The 14,328-nt window shown below is 42.1% G+C and overlaps 1 long non-coding RNA gene across 2 annotated transcripts; it reads right to left on the bottom strand.

Annotated features, from left to right (window-relative positions):
• Window positions 1-99: 99 nt before the first annotated feature.
• Window positions 100-4,385, bottom strand: LOC110140991 (uncharacterized). Of its 2 annotated transcripts, none has more exons than XR_002314948.2 (3): window positions 4,301-4,385; window positions 2,568-2,644; window positions 100-122 (listed from the first exon to the last, which is right to left on the bottom strand). It is a non-coding gene; the product is annotated as an uncharacterized lncRNA (long non-coding RNA). The 2 variants fall into 2 exon arrangements; XR_011486224.1 differs by lacking the exon at window positions 100-122 and adding an exon at window positions 1,114-1,200.
• Window positions 4,386-14,328: the final 9,943 nt, after the last annotated feature.

Below are 14,328 nucleotides of genomic sequence, written 5' to 3'. Positions count from 1 at the left end.
TATTTATCTGCCAGCCTTCTGATGATTGGTATGGGCGTGTTAGGACTGACTTTAGAGGTTCCTTTATCCATGACTGGTTGATTCCATAGACAGCTTTCAGAAGAGAGCACAGCTGAGAGGGCCTGAAAAAGATGAGGAAATCCACTTAATCCAGTGAACCTAGGGACTTCTTGCCCCACACCCCTGCCACCTCCCTGCTACACACACTTGCTTTCAGGAAGTGGTCATAAGATATTGCTTTGGGGCATAGTATAATTTGAAATGTCAACCTTATCATTTCCTTCATTCTGTCATATACATGGGTCTGTATTGAGACTCTCTGTTCCGTTGACATATTTTTGATTCTTGTTTTAATTGCTAAATCTATAGTGTAGATCTTCACATCTTGAAACAGCTCACAATCATGGCTGTTTCCACATGTTGTTTAGTTGCTCAGTTGTGTCAACTCTTTGTGACCCCATGGACTGTAGCCTGCCAAGCTCCTCTGTCCATGGGATTCTCCAGGCAAGAATACTGGAGTGGGTTGCCATTTCCTCCTCCAGGGGATCTTCCTGACTCAGGGATCAAATGCGCAAGAGGATTCCTTATCACTGAGCCACCTGGGAAGTTTTCACATAGATTTTTTTTATTTGATTGAATAATATGTTCATTTCATGGCAAAATCCTGTTGAGGTTCATGACTGTGCTTGCACTGAATTCAAATATGTATTTTGGGACAAACTGATAGGATGGCAGTAATTAATTTTCCTGTCATGCAAGAAATGGTATTTTTAGTCTTAAAACAGAAAACAAAAAGCTTCAAGCACATTTCTCTCTAGTTTTAAAAATTATATTCATGTGTGTTTTGTAGTCAGTGTGAAACTGACACATCATTTCTGCTATTTCATATTTTATTGTTAGAGCACATAATATCTTCTTTTATGTATTTAACTTATATCCAATAGTTTTTATAAAATATATGGGTTAATGACTTGTTATTCCAAAGAGACACCCACTTAAGACAAAGGCAATTTTTCTAATTTCCTTATGTAAATAAATTATAGTATATCAATAATATGATATAAAATGCAGCTATTGAAAATGGTGAAGGGGTCCTCTATGTACTGACCTGGAAAGAATATCCAAGAAATGATAGTTGAAGAAAGAAACTTGAAAAACAATATGTGTCTTAGTATCACATTTGTCTTTCTTCAGAGTCATCTATTTTGATAAAAATAAATGCAAAGAATAAAATCTGAAATGTTTACAGCAAGCAAATGGCAGTTCTTCTGGGGTAGGAGTGTAAGATGGGGGAATAAAGAAAAGGGGTGGAAAGATGGATTACTAGTTGATCTCTGTAGATGTAATTCTTGTATTTTCTACAACAAGAATCTAAAAATGTGAGTCAATTCTATAAAATTATTTAAATAAAGAAAGCTTCCTAGAAGCATAAATTTGAGACACAGAGAGGTGCAAACATCAAGGCAGGTTGACGCAGATTCAGCCTGTTTTCTCCAAGAAAAGAGCACTGGGGCTCAGAAGAAAGATATCATCAAAACCCCCAAACAAACAAACAGTGAACCAGCCTGTAACTAGAGTTCAAAGCAAGGGCACAGACTTTGCCAGGGAAGACTCTCTACCAGTCTGTGGCTTTAAGAGGGTCTCATTCAGGAGAGAAAGAGAAGATGATGATATGCATTCTCCAGTCTCAGGCTTCCATTTTATGAGGAATACATTCCTGATAAGAACAGTGGCAGCAACAGCAGACCTCTGCTCAGGGTGTCTGTCTGCCAGGCACTTCTCCAAAGGGCTTAACATACTCTGGCTCATGTAATGTCATAACAGTTTTGGTGGGTCCATTGTCATGCCCACTTACCCAGAAGAGGGCACTGAGGTACAGAAAAAACATGTAATTGGCCCAAGGTCATACAGCTGGTATGTGGCAGAACCAGGAAGTGAACCCAATTTGTTTGGCAAAAGGGCCCCAGCCTTCTACCCCTTCAGTTTGTCTCCTCTTGATCCTTGTGGAAGACAAGGAAACAATTCCCATCCCTCTATTTGTTCTGAACATTGAAAACAGCATCCTAGTGCCTTTACATGGTCCTACATGGGTGAGAGGAAACCCGGATGGCTGAGCCTTCCCTGCCACTCAAGGAAGGGGGCACATGGCCTGGGTCCGTTGTCCAGGCATCCATATCTCGGTCTCCCCAGTTGTCATGTGAGACTGAGCAGGGCAGCCAGTGTAGGGCCAAGTCACATTTCCTCATAATAGTCATTTTAGTTCTTAAACAGTAGCACTGTAAAAAACACAAAGCCCGGTCTTCACTGTTAATAAAAACATCCTATAAAAGTCTATGTCCTACTTCAAGACAATATCCACATGGGTCACACACTTTTAACATTAACTATCTAGTTGTTCTATATCAGAGACTCACAGGGTAATATGGCATGAGAAGTCTGACCACTCACAACTATATTTTCTACAATTTAACACCCCATTTATGTGAATTGGTATTTAACAAAAAGCAGTAATTTGAGACTCACTGCCAAGGCTGGCAATGAGATCAAGGAAGTATAGAGAATCCTACCTTGAATTGAATTACCTTGAAGCTTTCACTGGATGATTGGATCTTGAGACCACAATCACTGACATTACTCAGCAGACCTGTTGAAATGCAATGAACATAGTTAGGACACTTTTTGTATTTCCTCCCATGGGAGAAGTTTTAACAGAGAGATTTTGCTCAAGTCCAGGAAGAGCCAGGACTTCTCTGGTCATCCAGTGGTTAAAAATCTGCCTTCCAATGTAGGGGACAGGGTTTGATCCCTGGTCAAGGAACTAAGATCCCACATACTGCAGGGTAACTAAACCCACATGCCACAACTACTGAGCAAACACACTCTGGAACCCACAGGCCACAACTAGAGAGAAGCCTGCCGGGAGCCGACACACGGAGACCCTACCCTGACCCTAAAAAGGCCATAGGGGAGAAAACCTGATGGGCAAGGCGAATCAGGTTTTCAGGGGTTTTCGAAAAAGTCAGCTCACGAGACCCTACCCCTAACAAGGCCGTGAGGGAGAAAACCTGACGGGCAAGGCGAATCAGGTTTTCAGGGGTTTTCGAAAAGCTGCCCCCGGCTCTCACCTTAAAGATGATATCTGTCTTTCTGATGCCTGCCTCAATGGACTACTCCCTAATTTCTCTGACACAGGCAGGAAGGCCTTCCCCGATCTCTTCCCAAATAAGAATCAATTTAGAACTTTAATCAATAAGTTTCCCAGGTGGTGGTATTTTTTATGAGATTATTTAGGGTGAAAGGAGTGTTTTAATTCAAACTCCTTTGCTGGTAGTTTGTTAGCCAAATGCATTCTATGCGCTTGGCACTAATATGCATGATTGCTTATAATATCCTAATCATAAAATAGCATAAAGAACCTGATTATATAAAAGCCCTAATAGATAGAGAGCTCTTTTAAGGGGTAAAGGAGTCCTATTAGAAAACATAAGAAAATTTATCCTATAGGTGGTTATTGGGTTGTGATTTGCTTGCTGTGTTTTGCTTGCTGTGTTTTGCTTTTAATGTGCTAAGGTAGTGTTATAGAAACCATTGTTAATATAGTTTAAGATCTAGAGAAATAAGAACTTAGCCCTAGTGTGGTAACAATGAGATGGTTGTTAATTGTCAGTCAGGAGTGCTAGGCAAAAGCTGCCTCACTGAAGCCGCAGAGTCTGTATGGGGTAAACTTCTTAGATAAACGCAACTGACAACTTTTGCAGAAAGATTAATTTTTGTATTAACAAGAATATAATTCTACTCTGTACTATTTCCCTATGACCCTGTTACCTTTCAGTTAGAGTCACCATAAAAACAGAAAATAGGTTTACATTCACCTGACCTGCATAAAATGTTAATAGGCCCCAAGGCCAGAAGATAATGTACAAGACCCTCATAAACAAAGAAGTATGCAGAAAACACCCTGGTTTCGTGAAAAACAAGCTGATGTAATGTTAAACTATCTTCCCCTTAGAAATGTACTAACTTAGGGTATAAAAGCTATGGTAAAAAATAAAGCATTGCCAGACTCTGCCAGACCCTGCAAACACCCCCATCTGGTCACTCTCTCTCTCTCTCTCTCTCTCTCTCTCTCTCTCTCTCTCTCTCGGACACAACCACATAAATAATTTTTTTTTTTAAGAGAGAGCTACCAAAAATAGATAAATAAAAAGAAAGAGCCTAAGACAAGAAAACTGAATGTCCAGGGAACAGATACACAGATGGTACCCAAACATAGGTGGTAGTCTGCCCTGTCTTCCAGCACCTCTAATTCAGTGTGTTCATGCTTGAACACGGAGTAATTCAGGCGGTGGCAGCCATGGTCGGATCTTACCACTGCACATGACCAGAGTGTTCTGAGCCATTGTGAGTCATCATGACTCCTCTTGGTGCCTAACCAATCAGGTCCTGGGACTTAGAGAAAGGTAGTGGGAGAAGGGAAAAAGTCATTTCTTCCCCTTTTTTGCTCTCCCTTCCAGACCAATGGTTACTCCTGTGAAAAATGTGGCCTCTCAGAATAACCTCCATGGTAAAACATTCAGATACATTTAGCTAATGTAGCATCTTTAGCTGCCATCACAAAATAAATTGGCTTGATGAACTCCAGCCCTGCTGGGTAAAAGTTATGTGACTACCATTTGCCCACATTAGGAAAATGTTGCTGCACATAGTAGTGTTTAAGAGTACAAGCTCAGGAAGCAGGCTGTTTAATTTCCAGTGCCAGTTCTGTGGGACCTTGGACAGGTCCTTTAAACTCTCTGATCCATAGGTTCCCCCTCTGTAAAGAGAACAACAACACTTCCTTCCTTTAGAGTTGTGAGGATTGAATGAGATGATACTACTGAAGTGCTCAGAACAGTGTCTAGCACACAGGGAGTGCTCGGATGACCTTAGCATTCATCATTGTGGTCATCTTAGCCACAATGATTTGATGCAGCCTTAGTTGGATATACTGTATATTGAGTCCCTTCAAAGTTCACCTCCCCAGTAACACTGTTCTCCTCCTCTTCATTGCATTTCCAAAGACAAGGTCTTGGCGTAAGGCAAAGTTCATGCTCTTCACAGCATCAGAAGGGGCAGGGCTTCTGAGTCTCAAGCTGAAATCAACGTCATGCTGATGGTCAAGTCCTTGGTCATGCAATTACTTGTATTCTCTCAAGAGAGAACATTCCATTTGTATCCCTGAAAGTTCTGCTAGCATCTTTGAAAAGCATTGCTGGAATAACTTGGCATGGGCCATAGTCCCAGAGAGCTAGGACAACTACTCTTGCAGCCATGCGTGAGCTCAATTCCAGTTCTCACTGGGGCTGGGGATCCCGAGGTCTGTGTGTGACCCAGATGCGAGCCAGTCTGGGCATCTAGGCCAGAAGCACTGCTGCTGGTGCTACTAACGGTGCTTATTAGTCCCTGATTAAGGAGTCATTGCCCCAAGACAGGCACAAGACCATGAAGTTCCATAGCCTACAGACACACCAACTATGGTCTATGTCTACAGTGTTGCTGGTGGCAGAGAGGGACGTGTGCTTTCAGACCAGGACATTTTCATTAATGTAGTACAAGGCACTGATGTAAAGGTGAGCTTTGTGTCCAAATGGAATAAGGATTCATATACCAGCAGTAACATCCTGAAATTTAAAGGGTAATTGTATACTGTAAATAATTAGTACAACATTTTTCATTCATTTACAGGAATCCAGACATAATAACACTCTGCTCACTTGCTTTGGAAATCAACTTGTTAGTGCAAATGCTCCCCTACTTTACCTTATATCAAAGACACAAGCACTGATTGACATAAAATAAATGTGTGTTCAAATCCCTTCACATTGAGAATTCAATTTAAGCCACATTTCTTCATCTGTAAAGTGAAGATCATAATTGCTCCCATCCCAGAGTTTGTCAAGAAAATGTTGATAGTAAAGGATATCACTTCAGTGTTAATGTTTGCTGACAGATTTCAAGCCCTGCTACTACCCCTTCCCCTTCTTCCTACATGTGTGGGCAAGCTGATAAGAGTAACTGAGTATTCCCTCCTTTTTTATGTGTCTATTTTTTATTAGTTATTATTTAGCATTTTGTGTACATGGATTATGCATTCATTGTGGAATATATTTCCCAATTCCTCCCTCTTATTACAACTTTTTAAAATACATATCAATTCTTTTTCAAATTCTTTCCCCATTTAGGTTGTTACATAATATTGAGCAGAGTTTCCTGTGCTATACAGTAGGTCCTTGTTGGTTATCTATTTTAAATATAGCAGTGTGTACATGTCCATCCCAAACTCCCAATCTATCCCTCTCCTCCCTCTCCTTCCCCCTTGGTAACCATAAATTCATTCTCTAAGTCTGTGAGTCTGTTTCTGTTTTGTAAATAAGTTCATTTGTATCATTTTTTTAGATTCTGCATATAAGCAATATATGATATTTGTCTTTCTCTTTCTGACTTACTTCACTCAGTATGACAATCTCTAGGTCCATCCATGTTGCTGCAAATGGCATTATTTCATTCTTTTTTATGGCTGAGTAATATTCCATTGTATATATGTACCATATCATCTTAAAGAAGATTTGGGACACATATTCCCTCCTTTGATGCAAGCCAGAAGCTCAAACCATGCCAGCCTCATCCAGTGGTAGCAAAATCCCTCACCCCAGCTCCATCTCCTAGGCCCAATAAAGCCCCAAAGTCAATTTTCTTTCCATGTTCGCTCAAGCCATTTTCAGATCTGCCTACGGAGCCTGCCCTACTCTCTCAAGAAAGCTTCAATATGTGAGTAGTAATCCTGTTACCAGTGCTTTAATGCATGTAAGGCATCATCAGGCTTGATATCTAAACCAAATTTGGGGTTGATCAGGATAGAGTGGACCCTGGAAGTATCCAGTAACTATTCAAAAAACAAAACATTGGATGGTGAGGAGGACAAAAAATTAAAATAGAGGTCCATAGTTTTAACCAATTTGAAATCTAAAATTTACTAAAAGAATTTTTATTCAACAAAAGATTAAATTATAATAATTGGCTTTTGTACCTCTACAATGTAGGTTCTAAATTAACTTTAGGATCTGTTCATATGCACCAATTGGCAAAGCTTCACAGCCTTAATCAGCACCAGGCTTAGGAAACAAATACAGTTATACCTGGGTGTCTTCACTAAATTTTAAAAAGGAACCTATTATACTCTTAGGAGAGAGTTACCAAACACAAAAATAGAGGACAAAAACTATGCCTCACTGTAACCATCAGAACTGTTGCCTTGCATAAATTCCCCCATAGCCCATTACCCTAAAATATGCTCTGATTTAATGAAAAATAAAGTCTTTGACACAATTGGCTCTATAAAATGGAAGACATTGAACCTTCAATCCCACATAAATAGTTAATACAGTCCAATACAAATTAAAACAGGGTGTTAGGGGTTGAATTCCACCCCCCACCAAGATATGTGGAAATGCTGACCTTCTGTGTCTGTAATTTCCTGCCAGTTGTATACAGCCAGGTGCAAATTATAAGTTAAATGTACAAGGACATAAGTGTACCTTGCCCTGGGATCATCCTCACACACAGTTACTCTAATGAGCCATTATGCAGACCCGGAGCTCCTAGAATGCCAGGGCCACCTGAGGAAAGGACCTTTTATAGCTTTTGTGAAGACTCCTAGTGGTCTGCCCCCAAATTCAACTGAGTATATTGACTAGCAACCGTGCCATGAAAGGGAAGACAGAAGCAAAAGTTTCAGAGACTGATTGGTACTAGGTGTGACCCAACAATGATGACTGGAATTAATCAGTTTGATCACATTAATTCCTTTTTAAGTAAAAGTCTAAATCCATATTTAACACAGAGGAAAATATTAATGTTCCTTTGGTAAGTATAATCAAGTCTAATATTTCTTAAAATATTAGTTATAACTTAAAATTTTAGAACAAGCTTATTTAGTATTGGAGAGATGTTGTTGCAAATGAAAGCACTAACCAAATCAGTACCGTTCAGTCATTACAGGATATACCTTTTGGAGATGCTTTCCAGGCATAGTAAATATTACATATGATCAAGTAATTAATATGCAATTAGAAGTTTCTTACCTATTACCTTTTTCTTCTCTGCCTTCTTTACAATTGGTCTTATAGTGGATTTCACAAGGCCTGGAATATGGCCCACCCAGATCTACCTGATGTTTATCTACTTAAAATCGGCATTTTTAAACAGACCTTAATCATCAAAGTAATTCCTTCTTTGATTATGCAAACTATGTGTGTTCATGGATTGAAAGATTTATTGATAGAATGACAATACTACACAAAGCAATCTATAAACTCAGTATGATCTCTATCAAAATTTCAACAGCCATTTTTGCAGAAACAGAAAAGCCAACCCTAAAATTCCTATGGAATTGCAAGACATGCCGATAATCAAAACAACATGGAAAAGGAGGAACAATGTTGGAGGACCCCCACTTTCTGATTTTTTCAAAATTTGTCATAAAGCTATAGTAATCAAATCAGTATGAAACAGATCTCCAGTCCAGGTTGGATGCATGAGACAAGTGCTCAGGGCTGGTACACTGGGATGACCCAGAGGGATGGGATGGGGAGGGAGGTGGGAGGGGGGTTCAGGATGGGGAACACATGTAAATCCATGGCTGATTCATATCAATGTATGGCAAAAACCACTACAATATTATAAAGTAATTAGCCTCCAACTAATAAAAATAAATGAAAAAAAATCAGTATGGTACTGGCATAAAGACAGACATATAGACAAATGAAATAAAATTGAGAGTTCAGAAACAAGCCCATACATCTACTGTCAAATGATTCTTGACAAGGGTGTCAGAATCATTCGATGGGGAAAAATAGGCTCTTCAAAAAATAGTGTTGGGACAATTGTATATCCACATGAAAAAGTCTGAACTTGGTCCCCTACCTTACAATACAACCAAAAATTAACTCAAAGTGGATCAAAGACCTAAATGTCAGAGCTAAAACATAAAAATTCTGAGGAAAACATAGGTCAAATCTTCATGACCTTGTGTTTGATAATGGTTTTTAGATATAGCACCAAAATTATAAGCAACTAAAGAAAAAAATAGGACTTCATGAAAGTAAAAACTTTTGTGCAAGAAAGTGATGCATTTCTCCAGAATGGGAAAAAGTATTTGCAAATCACATATAGGATAAGGTTCAAGCATCCAGAATATATAAATAACTATTATTTATTATATATAGAATATATAAAAATAACTATTACATATAATAATAACAGAATATATAAATAATAAACAGAATATATAAATAACAAACTGCAAAAGGGCAAACAACCCAATTAAAAATTGGCAAGTGGCTCAAACAGACATTTTTTCAAATAAGATATACATATGGCCAACAAGCACATGAAAAAATGCTCAATTATTAGTCATTGGGGAAATCTAATCAAAACCACAATGATATGTACTACCTCACATCCACTAGAATGGCTATAATGAAAAACAAATGGACATTAACAAGACTTGGTGAAGATGTGGAAAAATTGGAACCCTTGTATTTGGATGGTGAGAATGTAAAATGGTGCATATGCTGTGGAGTTTTCTCAAAAAGTTAAACATACAACTACCATGTGGCCGAGGAATTCTATTCTTAGGTATATACCTAAAAGAATTGGTATTTTCAATTATTTTGAGGAGCCTGCCAGCCTCCTCTGTCCATGGGATTCTCCAGGCAAGAATATTGGAGTGGGTAGCCATTCCTCTCTCCAGGGGATTTTCCCGACCCAGGGATCGAACCCGGGTCTCCTGCATTGTAAGCAGATTCTTTACCATCTGAGCCACTAGGGAATCCCTATTTTGAAAAGAGGCATCCAAACAAATACATGTACATGAATCTTCCTATGGTACTATTCACAATAGCCAAAATATCGAAATACCCCTAATGTCCTTCAGTGAAAGAATGGATACAAAATATGCCCATCTATTCAATGGATTCCAGCAGCACTAATAATGAGGCTTCTTTGGCTCCTCAAACACTTTTCTCTCTGGGGTGGGGTACCATGGTGAGGTCAGGGCAGGGGAGGGTGGTGGGAGGCTTGAGGAGAAGGGAAGGTGGGAATGGAATACTGTCCTTTGGGTCTCCCCAGATCAGTTTTAGGAAGAAAAAGCTATGAAACTAAGATTTGGAAATATATTCTTTATTTATTTATTTTGGCCGCACTAGGCGAAATCTTAGTTCCCTATTCAGGGATCGAATCCTCACACCCTGCATTAGGAGTGCAGAGTCTTGACCACTGGACCACCAAGGAAGCCCCAGAAATAGATTCCTTTAAAACTATCTGTGCCCCAGTCTCCCTTGGGCAGTCTTTGGGTGCCCCCCCAGGCATAAGTGAACCTTGGTTTGAAGCCTGTTGGACTAAAGGACTCATCAGAGGTAGCTCCTCAGATAGCATCTCCAAGAGGCCTCCCTGGGCCTCGAGTACCCAGGCTTCTGCTGACTGGCAGGGCCTAGGGAACTGCGGCACACCCAACTTCTGGAGAGTGCTCTCCTTTATCAGAGGATTTTGGACCTGCCTGTGCAAGGATATTGCTGCTGTTTAGTCACTGAGCTGTGTCCGAGTCTTTGCAACCCCATGGGTTGTAACCCACCAGGCTGCTTTGTCCATGGGATTTCCCAGGCAAGAATACTGAAGTGGATTGCCATGCCCTCCTCCAGGGGATCTTCCTGACCTAGGGATCGAACCTGTGTCTCTTATGTCTCCTGCATTGGCAGGCAAATTCTTTACCACTGAGCCACCTGGGAAGCAACAACAAAACAGACCATCACTAAAAACAAATTCCTAGTCTCGTGGGAGATAGCCAAGAGATCACATTTTGAAGTGATTACACTTCCTGAGATGCCACTGCCAGGGTGAAGGTACTGTGATGTGTAGAGAGAGGGACCTTAGTCTCAAGGCTTGGGGCTTGGGAGACTCTATTCCAATCCCCCCTCTGCCTCAAAACCCTGGAAAGGAAACCACCTAAGCTCCAGTTGCCTATTCTGTAAAACCAGGGGAATGGTTTCCCTGGGTTTTCCAAGGGCCCTTCAGCCCTAATGCACTACAAGACTTGAGGAGTCAGGGACACAGCTTTAAGTAACTGCAGCAGTAATTGTGCCTAAAGGCTCAGGGGTCACGAAGACTTTCAATAACCTCAAAATTTACCGCCTAGCTTCTCAGAGAAATACCCACATACTCAGAATTTTGAAAGTCCTTTGAACTCATCCATGGACCACAGATAAAGAAGCCTTGCTTCCCAGACTTGTCAAAGACCACTGAAGGGAAGATATATTGTTTTCGTGCTGATCTATCCCACGGGGATGCCGGCTCCCAGAGGGGCCCTGGCCAACACAATGGGCAGAAAGGCTTTGGCAAGAGAGGGGCGGGTCTTTGTACAAGGACCATTAGGAGCCTGGGCCTGAGTAGGCCTGTGTCCACTGAGCCTGAAGACCTGAGAATTTTCTCCATTGTTGTGAATTTTCAGAAAGGTTTCACCCGCTGTGTCAGGATCTGTGGGAGTTAAGGGCTGGACAAAGCAGAATATGATCCACATAGACTGCCCCCTGCTGTTACATCTCTCTCAGCTCACATTCCTGCTTACCTGTTTTAAGAAGGGCCTTTTTTGAACTTTTGTTTTGGGGTATAGCCAATGAACAATGTTGTGATAATTTCAGGTGCATAGCCCAGGGACTCAGCCATATGTATGCATGTATCCATTCTCCCCCAAACTCCCCTCCCATCCAGGCTGCCACATAACATTGAGCAGAGTTCCCTGTGCTATACACAGTAGGTCCTTGTTGGTTATCCATTTTAAATACAGCAGTGTGTACATGTCCATCCCAAACTCCCTAACTATTCCTTAAAAGCAAACAATCGAGTTAAGATGGCTATTTTTCAGTCTTGGTAAGGGATTAGATGTTTCCCTTTAGGTTTACTTTTCACATACACACACACAAAATGTGCAAATAGTTTGTGCCTGTACCACCTCAACTTTATGTGAGAACCTGCACTGGCTCCAGCATGGGGAATGCCCAAAAAATACGGTGCTGACACTTCAGTGAATGGGGCATAAGGTTAAGAAGACAACCCAGAATAACACTCGTTAGGGAAGCTAAAGGGCCTCCCCAAGAGAGGCCTGGGGGTGGCAGACATATGGGTACTACCTGAAGACAGAACACTCTCAGCCATGAAATCTGTCACCAAACTCAAGTTCCTCTGAGGTGTCTGCAGCCCAGGGGTTGGAGTCAGTTCTTTCCTGTCACCCCCGGTCACACATCAGAGCCTAAGGATAGATAAGGGAAACCTCTCTTGGCATTTCCTGGCTCTTTCTCTCCACTTCACCTGAAATGCCAACCCTGGAGCAGAACTGCTTCCCAGAGCTTGCCTGGCCTCCTCCCTCCCTCCTTCCCCCAGGTGACCTGGAAGATCAAGAGGTGACAGGTGCTCACCACCGCTCCTTTCCTCCTCATGTGCTCATGACTGTTGATCCTCAAGAGGATGGCCCTCTCTCCCCTTCACTTTGTCCACAGCTGCATCCCTCGCCTGGCCCATGATGGTAGGAAGGAGCAGGTGGCACAGAGGGAGGGAAGAAGGCAAAGACAGTGACAGGAATGGACAGCCTTCACCACTACTATGTCTGGCCACCCAGCCTGGGACAGGCTTTTGTAGGGAGCCCCCTCCTTCATATTAGGAATAGCTTCCCTCCATCCCCAACAGGGTCATCATGGTGACCAACAACCTAACATCTCATGTTTTTAAAAAACTGGAGAGAAGAGGTAGCAAAGAGAGCATTTGAATCTGACAACGACAAGACCATAATTTCATTTTTCTTCTCTCCCTGCCCATTCTCAGTTGCTGTGCCCATTCCCCTGGGGACAGAGGGACAGTTTACATTCACAATTGGTGGTGGCTGAAGCAGGCGTGGCCATGGCCAAGAGAGCAAGGCAGTGATGGAGGAAGAAGCTTCTGGGATGGGAGAAGGGCTGGAAAGGACCCCCCACAGGCTCTTTGGTAGCAGCCACGTCACTGTTTTCTGGGCAGAAGTTGAAGAGACATGTCTTGCATGAACTGGCCTGCACATGAGGACAGGTCCTGGTACCTCGGTCACAGCGGGCAGTGGCACTCTGCTCCCTGAGCCCTTGACTCCCAACCTCAGGCATCACAAATACAGAGATTGGAGGGCAAAAGACCACTGCCTGCTGCTCTCCTGGCTCCATTCTCAGCCCATCTTTTCCCTGGCATCCCTCACTTGCTGTGAGTCAGAGCAGTGGTGGAAATAGGAGCCCACAGCCCTCACCCCTGGGTCTGGTCATCTTTCATCTCTTCAGTGCCGTCTCTGCCTGTGGGATCTTAAGTGGACTCTCCATTTTGTCCCCTGAATGAATATCCAGCCTGCATCTCCAGTCCCCTGGATTTTGTATGTCTCCATTGTCCTCAGAAAAGCATTGGAGTTCTTGCCTCTTTAGCCACATGCCAGGGAGGTGGCTGGTAAGTATGAAGCAGAATGATATCTTTCCTTCATTCCATCCTGCCATTTCTTCCCTTAGTGTCCACTTCTTTTTCTGAGATGGTGAGGGCTGATATGAGTGGTCAAGATGCATGGAGAAGGGGGCCCTGCGAGGCCGTGGCAGAGGGTTGAAAGGCAAGAATGGGTACTAATGAGTCAGCCAGGAGACCCAACTTCTACATTATTCCACTAGGACAAGAACGTCCTTTCTTCCTGGAGCAGTGGAGTATCTGAACTGGGAACCAGGAATCCCCAATCCTCTTCCTGTTTCTATTTACATCTAAAAGGTCTTCCTGCCATTTATGCCTTAAAAAAAAAAAGATTGACCTCTATAGCAGGTGAGAAGTTGCTGTATAACAGACCCCAGCCAGGTGCTCTGTGATAACCTAGAGGGGAGGGATGGGCGAGGGGAGGGAGGCTCAAGAGGGAGGTGAAATATGTACACTTATGTCTTATTTGCATTGTTGTACAGCAGAAACCAATACAACATTGTAAAGTGATTTTCCTCCAATTAAAAAAAAATCTCTAAAAGAAGACCCATGTTTCCTGTTTTTAACCTCTCCTGGGAATGTCAGTATAGACGAAAACCTGCAGTAGGAACTCTGAAGCTGCAAGTGTTGTGAGTGGGGACAGCAGCTTTGGGAACAGAGTGCCCTTCTGCCAACCTGTTCTCAGGAACTTTGGTGAATGGGCAAAAACTGCTGGCTCCATCCACACAGTACTTCCTTCAATTTTTGAGTCCATCTCCTTTCTAAACGCTACAC

This window comes from Odocoileus virginianus, unplaced genomic scaffold (genome assembly GCF_023699985.2).
Source record: "Odocoileus virginianus isolate 20LAN1187 ecotype Illinois unplaced genomic scaffold, Ovbor_1.2 Unplaced_Contig_1, whole genome shotgun sequence".
NCBI classification, from domain to species: Eukaryota; Metazoa; Chordata; class Mammalia; order Artiodactyla; family Cervidae; genus Odocoileus; species Odocoileus virginianus.
Note: the sequence above shows the minus strand (reverse complement) of the source record. Positions and strands in the feature narration are given on the sequence as shown.